At 43.9% G+C, this 12,993-nt stretch overlaps 1 non-coding gene across 1 annotated transcript; it reads right to left on the reverse strand.

The window, feature by feature from the left end:
* Positions 1 to 9,831: 9,831 nt before the first annotated feature.
* Positions 9,832 to 9,938, reverse strand: LOC141658370 (small nucleolar RNA R71). Its single transcript, XR_012549259.1, has one exon. It is a non-coding gene; the product is annotated as a small nucleolar RNA R71 (small nucleolar RNA).
* Positions 9,939 to 12,993: the final 3,055 nt, after the last annotated feature.

Raw genomic sequence — 12,993 nt, forward strand, 5'->3', positions numbered from 1 at the left:
TCTACCCGTCGACCCAAGGGGAAAATTCAAACCTAATTGGGCCGGACCATATCTAGTCAAATCCATACTCCCAGGGGGTGCGGTTAGAATCACAGACCTAGATGGGAATGAGTTTTCAAACCCTACAAACCTTGACCAACTGAAACGATACTATGCCTAGAATAGGGCAAAAACGCGCCTCGCGTAAACCCATGTGTCGCTCTTGTGGCACTAAATAAACGGCCCCTGGCCAAGCCGAAATAAGCTAAGTGTCACTATGCTCTTGCATCTTGACAAGATTGTCATCCTCATATCATCAAATAAACTGAATTCGCACCTTGAGAACAAGCAAAAGCTCATGCTTATTTTCTATGTTCATTACAAGCTCTTGCTTCGAACAATTATTCTTTTACATTTACTCGAACTACGCGCAAGGGTTTGATTTCGCTTTTTTTAAGTGAATACGTAGGCAATCCTTCACGGGATTCAACCCAGTATACCTAAAATGTAAATAGAAGGACATTTGCATTGCATTTGAAATTCGACAAGAATAATAAAAGAAAATCACAGCGGTTTCTTAACCATTTAACCTTTTTTATTTCATTCATTTTCTAATAATAATAGTACGATACATAATAAAAGTAGAATAGGCTAGGATTCTAAAAATCCCTCCTTTTTATTACAACAATAATAATAATAATCAAATAATAAATAAGGACTCGGGCTATTCATCCATCTTCCCCTTGCCCTTGTCATTCTTGTCGTATTTCTTGTCACGACCTCGAGCCGGGCGCTCTTGCACCACTTCAGACCTAATCACCAACGGTCTTTCTCGAGGCCTGACTCTTCCATTCTTGCCAACCACAATTTTCGCAGCAGGAGTAGTCTTTGATTTCTTCGAAGGGCGAATGACCTGAAGTCCAGCTTCTTCTTCTCCTTCTGTCAGATGTTTCTCCTTCTCTTTCTCTCCCTCGCGCACCTTGTAGTCAACAGGCTCGCGTTTCCTCAGTCTTTCACGTTCTTCCGAAGTTGCAGCCTTTCTCCACCTCAGATAGGAATCCGACACCCACAAAGCATTGGCGGAGAAGCTCAAGAACCACATGTTCCTTTGGGCCCATTTGATAGCCCACTCTCTTCGGCTCTCGGCGGTAAGCGCTACGAGCGATCTGCGGAACAGTATCAAGCCTCGGGATAGTCCTTTTCAAACCAACCTGCCTCATCAACCTTTCCGGAAAGATGCACACCATGAACTCCAACCCCGGAATGCGCACGGACCTAGTAGGATCTAAAGAAGACACTCCGTGTGGACTTGAGGTGCCACCACGGCACGACCCACCTAATCAACGGGCCATCGTCATTCTTGACTTGTTCTTCCAATAGTCGCAGACCGAGTGAAGTCCACCATGTACAACGCGTCCTCATCGCAATCATACGGGAATGATAGGAAAGTGCATGAAGCGGGGGCTCGAGCGATGGAGCCGTTCCATAAGCCAAACCTACCAAAAGCGGGTATTAGACACCAAAAAAAAAAAAAAAAAAAAAAAAAAAAAAAAAAAAAAAAAAAAAAAAAAAAAAAAAAAGAAAAAAAAAAAAAAACGAAAAAAAAAAGAAAAAAAAAAAAAAAAAAAAAAAAAAAAAAAAAAAAAGAAAAAAAGAAAAAGGGTGTCTTTTACCGTAAGATAACGGGACTCCCAGAAATGGAAGATCGCGGTTGGATTTCCTATTATCCAAACCCAAGATAATCTCCCTAAGCATAAAAAAAGTGGGCTCTCATGACTCCATTTGCTCGATAAGACCCAAAAGACGGGGATCACCTCGCAAATCCTCATCAACGTGTCCATGGAAGACATACACATGAAGCAAACAGAAGCCAAATGCTCTCCTCCTAGCAACATAAAGAGACAGTGGGGTCACCCTGTTGATGAATCGGTCTACAAAGTCCAAAGCATTCTCACGCCTTTCGGGGTAACTAAACGATCCACCTCAAGTCTAGTCAATCCAAGCAGGTCTCTGAATTTTGTCTTATACCCTTGTGAAGTGGAAGGAATGGCAGGTAGATGCTCGGGATCCCACCCACCAATAAAGCAATTTCCTCAGGAAAAGGACAAATATCACCTCCGGGAAAGCGAAAACATGACAATTTGGGTCCCGTAGTCAAGACAAGCATCCAAGAACGGTTTTACCACCTTAATGAGTTTCAAACTCAATAGAGACCCAAGATTATGAGCACCCATGTCGTGCTTCTCAACATTCGAGAATTCATTAGTCCATTCCTTCAAGCGGATCTCCAAAGTATTCATGCTTACAATTTTCTCTTGAAAATTTATTTTGGGAGTTTTTATGAGGATTAACGGAGAAGAGACGGAAGAATTATATGATTTAAAGCTTCGTCGACGCTTCTATTTATACTAATTCTTTGTTTCCAAAAATCCGCCTTGAAGAGACAAGCTTGGGAACAAGCGCAGCTCTGCGCGCCTATTCAAAGGTACGCAGACTCATGTCGCCTCTTCCCAGACTAGATTTCGTGATTTCCGTGTTTGGATCTTTCCTAATCCTATAACAAATAATTTCCTATTCCTACGGGATTTTATTTTGGTAAATATGAGCAGTTTACCATGTTTCATGTTTCCTAGCTTCGCGGGCACGCATTTCGAGGCGACGTCGACACATTCGCCATTTTTATCGCATTTAACTTTTCTTTTATTATTATTTTAATTTATTTATTTATTCTTAGGAAATAAATTTCATTTTAATTTCGTTTTTAGGAAATAATTTTCTTTTACTTTCATTTTTTTAACAAATTTCAACATTTTCACTTCTACACTTACAGGTTTCTATTTTTTCCTTTTTTAGGGGGTAACCCTCCCTACCGTCCGGTCATTTCCGACAAAATTTTTGCTTTTTTGCTTTTTTGCGTTTTTTTGTCCTTTTGAGTCTTTTTTTGCGCTAATTAAGACCATATGTGTATTAAAATGTATGTTTTGATGTAAATTTGCGAAAGATAACGGCGTAAACCGTTGTCTACCAAAACTGTTCAAGAACTAACTGCGGTACAAGCAACACAACCAAAGAACAAAGGCACTCAGGCCATCATATATACGAATGTACAAGCAAACTGGGGGCTTGCGCCCCGAATCAAGTTCCAAAGTCCAGGCAAACTGGGGGCTCGCGCCCCAAACAAGTCCAAAAATGTTCAAAATCAAGTCTACAAAACTACGCAGACTACTGCCGGGCACCCTCCAACTCAGCAACCCTCGCCGTAAGAGCAGCAATCTCGGCGTCCCGAAACTCGAGCTCCCTCGACAGACGAGCCGTCTCCTCCCGAGACTGGGTCAGCTCTCGCTCCAGCTCACGACCGGCCTGTGGACAACAAGAAATTGACTCCTGTCAATCAACTCAAACAAGATTGAAAAAACCAAAGATCAAAAGAAATCAAATGAGGTTCATACCTGACGATCTCGACCACCGACGAGCGCCTCGATGGCGGTAGCTCGTAGCCGGTTGGCCACCCTCCATAGTGCCACGAACCGAGATGGCGCGACCTACATGCCAAAAGAAGTTCTCAGCAAAGTGAACAAGTTCAAATCAAATGTGTTCTTACACGAAGGGTATATAAGCTGGAGGCTCACCCTCCGAATCGATGATCTTGCCTGTCGTCTAGGCAGCAAAGATCCGTCGACTACGTCAAAGTCACGCAACTCGGAGATCGTCGTCCTCCCAGCCGCGTCGGTGTACTCAAGAGTCTCGGGGTACACTGGGGGCTCGATGCCCGCCGCCTCGACCTCCTGCAAAGACAAATAGCTCTCATTAATCGATGATCTTTCGTCGTAATTTCTGTAATCAAATCAAGAAAAATAAAAGATACTCACCACTACTGGCCAGTACGCCAACCTCCCGTACAGGAACACCGAGTAGTCCTCGCCAGGCAGAAGAAGGTCGTCGCCACTGGCACCAGCCAGGTCCGCCTCCTCTCGGCCTCGGTAGGCTCCCGAACATCGTCCTCGGAGGGTCAATGGGAACCGTCAACGCGCCCCGAGAGCACTGACGAGCCAAACGCTCGCCCAGGTACTACACAGGACCCATCGACGTCCACAACAGCAGCCGGCTCGGGCTCCTAGGTCGAAGGACATCAGCAACAAAAGGAGGCGCTCCAGCGTACTCCGCCCAAGGTCTGGGCACCCACTGCGACAAGATAAGGCAAAGATCATTCCTTTGATCAATTAAAAGCAAAGGACAAGAAATATAAATGAATACGAGTGGGATACTCACACTGCTCACACTTTGCACTTTCGGTGAAGGGCGTTCACTTCCGCCGGTAGACATTGTGAGAAGAACGCTGCTCTTCGTCCAAGACATCACCCAATCCCTCACCACGGATAGGCCTTCTCCAACGGCTCTGTCCTCTTGGGCGCGAAGCTCGGGAAGTAGGAGTACACCCATGCCTATAAAACAGAATGATCAATGACGATCTTTCGTGATTCGATAGAGAAAAGAATTTACTTTGGCCTAAAGGAAGGTTCATACCTCCAACAAGTAGTCCAGTCCGACAGCGGCGCCAGGAGAAGTCCCCTTCTCCATCAACTCCGGACGAACCATGGCCCTCATGAAGCGGATGAGGACCGCAAAACCAAGATAACCGGCCCCAGCGTCTAGGGAACTCAGTCGAAAGAAAGGGAAGAAGCTTCGTCGATAGCCTCTCGCCCTTGTCTCCGAGGTAAATCGAAGACAAGAACCACCAAAGCCACAGACGAGCTCTGTCACTCAGACAGGAGGAGGAGCCGTCTCCCTCCCATCGATCGTCACCGACTCGGGGTCTTCCCCGCAAAGTAGTCTCGGACGTAGGTGCGGGCACCAAGCCCAAGATCGCAACAGACCTTCGGCGATAAGTTCCGGCCGATCAACCTCCTCGCCTCGGCCGAATCCGCCCTCATAGCAGTCTTCGGCCACACCACCTCCTCGGTCCCACACGGCGGACTGAAATCATGCCGTAATCCTCCAAAGTAACTCCCACCTCACCAAAAGGCAGGTGAAACGTGGAAGTCGTGTCCCATAATCGATCCAAGAAAGCGCGGACCAGGCTAAGGTTGGCCCGCAACTTCCTCTTCACGATATCCCTCCGGACCGAACCAGGAGGACCAAACGCTCCACGCTCGATCATGGCCCTCTCCTCCGCCGACAGCCGCTCGTAGTGTTCCATGTTGTCGTATAACCCGAGAACGACCGATATTCCGGCCTCCTATTATAATTTGAAACAAAGCTATCTTTAGTTTTGAATGAAATTTGCAAGAAGTTTGGACAAAAAAATGAAAGAGAAGAGGTAATGAGTAGTGAATTCTTATTTACCAAACTCTTCACCGTCCTGTAGGACAGGTGACCCTCTGCAGCCCACACGAGGTGCCTACTCTCCCTGTGTCTCGGCCACGCAGGCTCCCCTCGGTGACGACCTCCTTGCCTGACGTTGGCCCGTCTCGGGGCCTCCTCCTCCTCCTCGACGGCCTCCTCCTCGTGAGCCTCGCCTCCAGTGGCCATCACCGCATCGGTGAAGGCCTGCTCTAAAGCCTCCTCAACAACAGCAGCGTCTATCTCCATGGGAGTCCTCCCAGAAGTAGAAGCCTCATCACCTGCAACATTAAAGTAAATTTAGGCCGCGTCACATGACGACAAGCCTTTGTTAAGGAGTTTTCGAGCCTCCGGAGCCCTGAAAACGCCCTTTCCATGCCATCTTTGGCCATATTCCCGCCGACCCAATAATTCATGTGATAAATGGGGTCTAGTCAAGTCCAAGTCAAAGCCTAGTTCCGGGTTCAAGCCGAAAATTCGGCAGCATTTCGTTATAACGGCGATTATGCCCTAGAAAGGTGCCCCGAAAAAGTTGTCACAAATCAAAGTTTCGAGATGACAGAAAGTTTACCCATCATCCAAGGATCCCAAATATCAAATTTCATCGCCAATGGACAATCCTAAGGCTATTTTCGAAGCAATTTACGGTCTAGCTGTGAAACCGTCTCAAAATTTGCTCAAGGGCTCAAAACTCGATGAAAATTCAAAGCAAACACATGGTTATGTTCCTAACATTTCCTACTATCCGTTTCTAGCATCAATTTGGCAAAACAAATTCATTTGGGGGAAAAGCCCCAGATTTTCGATCAAAAGGGTCGAAAACCCTAATTCTCGCGGCTCAAAATTCGACAAATGTAAATGATTAATGCAAGATTAAGACACATACCTCGATTAGTCATGTTTAATGCGAGCTTTTGAATCCAACCTTGACGGAAATGGTGAAGATTTGAGAGAGAAATTGAAGGAATTGAGTTTCGAAATAATGAGACATAAACCTTCTGATTTCGCGTTTTTACGCAGAATTGCCAATTTGGGGAAAAGACGCAGCAGGCGCTGCGCCTCTTCCAAGAGACGCAGCTCTTGCTGCGCCTCTTCCTTGTGTTCCCTCCATACGAATTTTCAAAAATCCGTTATGAGTTCGTTATTAGTGGGCCCATCTTTGGGTGCGCCTCTTCTTCAATGCTATTATGTTCTTTTGGTCCGTTTCGACGATTTTCTTTCGTTCCGGTCCGCATTTTATCCGCGCGACAAAGTATTTTGCGTATTGTCCCGGATCATCTTATCCGCAGAAAGATATTTTGCGCAGTATTGCTCAACTCATTTTATCCGCGCGGTAGTATTTTGCAAAGATCTTTGCTCACTCAAGATTTCTTTCACGACGATCAAGATGTTCCTAGTAAATGTCCCCCCGTGTGATAGTATTTTGCAAAGATCGCTCACTCAAGATTTCTCTCACGACGATCAAGATGTTCCTAGTCATCAATATATTCCCCAGCAAGAGTTTGTTTGAGACCGACGCAAGCAGATTCAACCTCAAGTTTCGCCAGAGTTCGCGTGAGACCGACGCAAGCGGATTCCTCGGCCAGATTTCTACCGACGTCCGCCGCTTTCAATATTTCTTGTTTCCCGCGAAGTTCGACCGAGTCTCGGTATGATCTTTCCCTATGGTCTGGCGAGCTTCTTTACGTAGTCTAATGGACTTTAAACGACCCTCCCTGATAGTCGACAGAGTCTAAAATGTTCCCGACGACAGGTCCTTGGCTCAGACCCCTTGAGCCGCCTCGCGTCGCCATAGTCGTCAGGTTGTAATCTTCGATTGACCTGATGGCTATACTTTGACTTTCGCCTTGTCCAAGCCTCAGTCAAAGTGGGGGCTCTGTAGACACCTCGTTTCCGCACCTCCCGCAAACCACCCGGTGATGATTGGGCCGCATGTTTGATTCGCGGAACAATTTGTGACAATTCGTAAGATTATCGTCAAGTGTTTGCTCAAATATTAATGTCAACCTCTTAGTTGTCATCTACGTCCCGATACGGTCGTTTTGGCGGTAATTAGAGTACATTTGAGTCCGGGTCAAAAACCGTCTCCATTTTTCGATATTTGTTAAATCCCGAGTCGAATGTTCGGAATGTTCCGGATATTTCTATTCCATATTTTATAAATTTTATCTTTTGGCAAATAATATCCCGTAATATTCATAAGATAATCGAATTATTTCCGTCCTACCATAACTCAAACGCGGAAATCTTTCTTCAGCAGGAGGAAACCTCTCGGGAACAGACGCAGCAGTGCTGCGCGCCTCTTCCAAGGGACGTGATGATCGCTGCGCCTCTTCCTGTGCCCTTCTTTGCATGATTTACGTATCTTTTTTATATCTTTCCGAGATTCACTTCCAAAGAGTCTCCGAAACCCTATTCCTTCACGTGATTAGTATAAATAGGAGCTTTCGTTCCTCATATTTCTCACGCGAGTGTCCGCCCTTCTCTTCTCCCTTTGCATTCTAGACTTCGTTCTTACTAATTGGCGCCTACGTGCTTGGACTTCCGACCACGTAAGCTCGGATCTTTCCGGGTACCAGCCTCTCCGTTGCATGACCGACCAATTTGACCAACTACACTTAATCAATCTTAATTAATCAATCGTTTTCCTCATACGAGGGCACTCTCTCTTTGCATTCGCGTCGAGCATTCACTAGTCGATATCTTAGTTCTTCTCGTTCCGTCAACATGTAAGTCTGAGGGTGTATAATTCTCTTTATTTATTGTATTTTATTTATCGTATCACCATTGTAAGATTTATGTCGAAAACACCATTAAAACCGATTTCTAAAACCGTCTTTCAAACTCTTTTTTTTACGGATTTTTGAGATCGACGATCGAGAAAAGACGCAAAGAATCGCCGCGCCTCTTGAAGGAGCGCAGTTCTGCTGCGCCTCTTCGTGAGGGCCGCGCAGATTCTCGCTTCTTTTCTTCTTCCTTCGTCCTCTGTAATTCCGTCTTCCTTATTTGTTTTCATATGTTTGTTCTTTAATTCTTCGTCATCATAGCATATAATTCACATGTATTATAATTCATAATTCATTCACATGTTTAATTCATATAATTCATCATAAATCCGACCTTAAATCCCTTATAAGTCATATTTGCGGGTTTTCGTCATTAAATTCAAACCCGGGTTTTAGAGATTCAATTCATCCATATTGAGTTTCTGGAATTCGTCATTGATATAGTTTTCATCTGTTTATCCATTAATTCGTCTTTAATTTGTCATCAATTCATCATGTTTAGTTTGTTTCATTCACCGATGTCACTAATTAATCATTCATTAACATCGACCCTTCACATAATTAATCCGTCTTATTTCCGTCTCATCCATGTTTATTGTTTTCATGACCATAATTCACATGTAATTAACCTATTAATCACTTTCATCCGAGTAATTGTATCAATCAATCCGTAAATTACCAATTAACATTAACGATTTGCAGTTCCGGCTTCACAGCCAGAACTCACCCTTGGAAACACGACGCAGCGTCACGCGCCTCTTCCGCAGGGCGCAGATCTCTTGCGCTTTGTTCGAGATGAGTTCTGTCTCTCGAACTCCTTTTCTGCCTTGACGTAATTAATTAGTTCACGTATTAATTAACTATTATCCGTATTATCACGCTAATTCATGTTCGTTAATTTATTCTTTTATTTCTTTTTCCCAAATCATCCGTTTTAGCGGTATTTTCGACATGAATCGCCTACTCCAATGTAATTATTGTAATTCATAATTATTGTATTTCTTTTATCATTTGTATGTTTTCACATGTAAATCAACCTTAAATCCTACTTCGACCCAATTGTTTGCTAACTAATTGTCAACCGACTTAGTTAATTCTTCACATGCTAGGATTAATCTATGGATGTTGCATTGCATGCATTATAGCCGACGATATATCGAGTACGAATAACTTCCCTAATCATTAGTAGAGGCCGCTATCGAGGCGGGCGGGATTAGGTGTTCGATCAAAATAGCTTCCTAATACGTACCCTCACCCCTTACTCCAGATCTCCGTGAGCACCCGTGTTCATTGGCATCCGCGAGAGTCATTCTAGACATAGAATGCTAAGGGTAACGATTGCTTAGTGTTCATGTCACTACTTTGTGTCTTGACATGACACGAGGTATTCGAACGGTTCCAATTTCCCATAAAAATTGGTGGCGACTCCATACAAAATGCAAACGCTTGTTCCCCGTTTCTCACCAAGCGCCCCCGTGGGCGGCCCGCTGTCCACACTAGTGAAGACCCTCATTCTCATATGGAAACCTTTTGTGACTATTGTGATGCGATTTCTCAAACCGGTGTAACTCAAGACCAAATTCGATGGGTCTTATTTCCTTTTTCTCTAATTGGCACCGCGAAACAATGGTTGAAGGGCCTTGATAAGGCCACTCTCGGAATTGATTCTTGGAAGAAGTTGGCTCTAGCTTTCTACAAAAAATTCTACCCACCGGAAAAGACTAACATGCTAAGAGCTCAAATTACGGGTTTTAAGCAAAGGGATGAAGAATCTTTGTATGAAGCTTGGGAGCGGTTCAAAGGAATTTGTCGCTCATGTCCTCATCATGGACTTAGCGAGTGGTTCTTGGTACAACAATTTTGGAACGGTCTATATGAAGATTCAAGGAACATTCTCAACATGGGATCAAATGGAATGTTCACCGAAGTTGATGACAATCAAACATGGAACAAGATTGAGGAAATGGCGGTCCGTAACTCACAATATAGTAGACCTCGCAAGGCTACTAGAGGAGGAAAGCATGAAGTGGACTCCGTTACTCAATTGGGTGCTCAACTTAGTGCTCACATTGACACAATCAATTTGAAATTTGAAAAAGCTATGGCTAGACTTGAAGAAGCCTCAAAATCACCAAAGCATCATGTTAATGTCATAACGGCATCTTCATCAATCCCAAGTGGGATATGTGAGAATTGTGGAACTTTGGGACATGACCAAAGTGAATGTAGGGGAACAAATGAACAAGTGAATGCTTTCCAAGCATACAAGAGTGGTACCCCTTATTCCAACTATTACAATGAAAACACCAAATTCCATCCAAATCTCTCATACAAAAGCCAAAATGTTCAAAACCCTCAAACAACATACACCCCACCTCCCATGAGAAACCAAAATCAAAGACCCTTTTACAACCAAAACCAAGGTTACCAAAATCAAAATCCATACAATCAACCAAATGACCAAGGTTTTGATGTCCAAAAAGCGGTCCTCCAAATGCAAAAGAATCAACAAGAATTTTTCACTCAAATGCAAAAAGATAGTCAAGCAAAGGAAACCACCATCAATAACATCCTAGCTCACACCAAGATGTTGGAAACCCAATTGACTCAACTAGCATCTTCAAGCTCACAAAGACAAAAGGGGCAATTACCACCTCAAAGTAATCGCCCAAGACATGAAACGGTTAGTGCCATTCACTTGAGAAGTGGTACAAGGTATGAAGCACCGAAGAAGCGAGTTAAGGATGAAGTTGTGGAAGCTAGTGATAAGGAAGAAATTGTGCAAAACTCCAAGGATGGAGAACCATCAAAAGAAGAAATTTCAAAGAAAAATGAAGACACGGTCAAGGAGAAGGAGCCCATTGTGATTAGACTTCCTTTTCCAAGTCGTCAAGCCAAGCCCAAATTTGATGACCAACTTGAAAAGTTTATGGAAATTGTGAAGAATTTGGAAGTATCAATTCCTTTCACGGAATTAATCAATCACGTGCCGGCCTATGCGAAATACATGAAAGACATCCTCACGAAGAAGAAGTCGATCCGTAAGCTTGAGACTATCGCCTTCACTAATGTGAGTAGTGCAATACTTCAAGGGAGTTCACCTCCAAAACTAAAGGATCCGGGAAGCTTCTCAATACCGTGTACCATTGGCGACACCACGATCAACAAAGCTTTATGTGATCTAGGGGCTAGTGTGAGTGTTATGCCATACTCGGTGAGTAAAAGGTTGGGGATGAGAGAGCTTAAATGCACCAATATCACACTCCAAATGGCCGATAGATCGACGAAGACACCATTAGGGATATGGGAAGATGTTCCCGTACGAATTGGGAAGTTTTTCATCCCGGTGGACTTTGTCATTGTTGATATGGAGGAAGATTCCAACATTCCAATCATTCTAGGAAGACCCTTCTTACACACCGTGGGTGCGGTGATTGATGTGAAACATGGTGAGCTCACTCTAGAAGTGGGAGATGAGAGTATAACTTTTAATCTTGACAAGACTATGAGAGCTCCACGTTTACATGAACCGTGTTTTATGATCGATCATTATAGCCGGAAGGATGATAGGAAGAAGTCGGAACTCCAATGGAAGAAGAAAATTGAAGATGCTCCATTCAAAGAGCAAGTGAATTATGACAAAGAGAGCTTGCAAAGCTCATCAAAATCAAGCAAAGAAGAAGAGGATGGCCTCATTGGCCAAGAAAAGGAAATGGGAGAGTTGTCTCCACCAAATCAAGAGATTTTCAATGATCAACTTAATGAAGTATGTGGTCTTTGGGACGACAAATTTGAAGGGATTTTTAATCCCTACATTGGTAATGCCATCGATCAAGACCGACAACAAGGGCCAAGGTCTATTGAAGACCTTTATCATGACAATGAACAAGCATTTGATTACTTTTTCAAGGTGTTGAGCAACATCAACAACACCTTGAACATGCCCCCTTGACATCTCATCAAGAATGAGAGTTTGGTGGAGTCCTCCCTAAACCACCATTTGTAAATATTTCTAACTCCCTAATTTGCATTTCAATCTTTGTATTGCATTTTTGTTATTATTGGATTTTTATACTTTGATCAAGATAATTATCATGTTTGAGAGAAGTGAGGGAGGGACTAATAATTTCAATTAATGTGTAGTGCTTTAGCTTAGTGTGGGGATGACAATTGCCTAGGCTATCCATGCCTTAGTAGTGCCCCCACAACGAAGAACACGAGATATAAAGAAGAATGGAAAAATGGCAAGGGATATGCAAAGTACACAGATGGAACTGAATCCGGGTACAAAGGGGTCGAATCCGAGCGGATTCAGGAGAATCCGCCAGTCTTCAGGCAATCCGGGAATATTGGGTAGAAGACGCACGTCCCTCTGAGCTGAACTTTTGAAATATTTTTGACTGTAAGCGAATCCGGGCGTCCTGCAGTGGAATCCGCCCGTCTTCAAAAATCCGCCCGTCCTGAAAGGAAGACGCCCGTCTTCTTGGCTAAAGAAAACAAGAAAAATCCCTGTAAAGGAATCCGCCCCTCTTCTGTAAAAGACGCTCGTCCTGTGTTTGCAAATCCGAGCGTCTTCACTGAAAGACGCCCGTCTTTAGGCGAGTTTTTCCTAACCCAGAAAAGGCCAAATCCGGCCGTCCCGAGTGATGCGTGTCCTTTATATGATGTTTTACATCCTATTTTACACGCATGTCAGAGCTCATTTGTGTAGTTTAAGCTACCATTTCCCCAATTTCCGTCTACTTTCGTGTTTTTGTACTTTATTGCAGAAATGTGAAGAATCCAGCGGAAATCAAGCTAAATCCGTCCCCGAGTATCCTGCATTGCATTTTGACGTGAAGAATTTACTTAAGGAACAAGCTTGGTGCGTATTCCAAGGCCCAAAAGA

This window comes from Silene latifolia, chromosome 5 (genome assembly GCF_048544455.1).
Source record: "Silene latifolia isolate original U9 population chromosome 5, ASM4854445v1, whole genome shotgun sequence".
Taxonomy (NCBI): Eukaryota; Viridiplantae; Streptophyta; class Magnoliopsida; order Caryophyllales; family Caryophyllaceae; genus Silene; species Silene latifolia.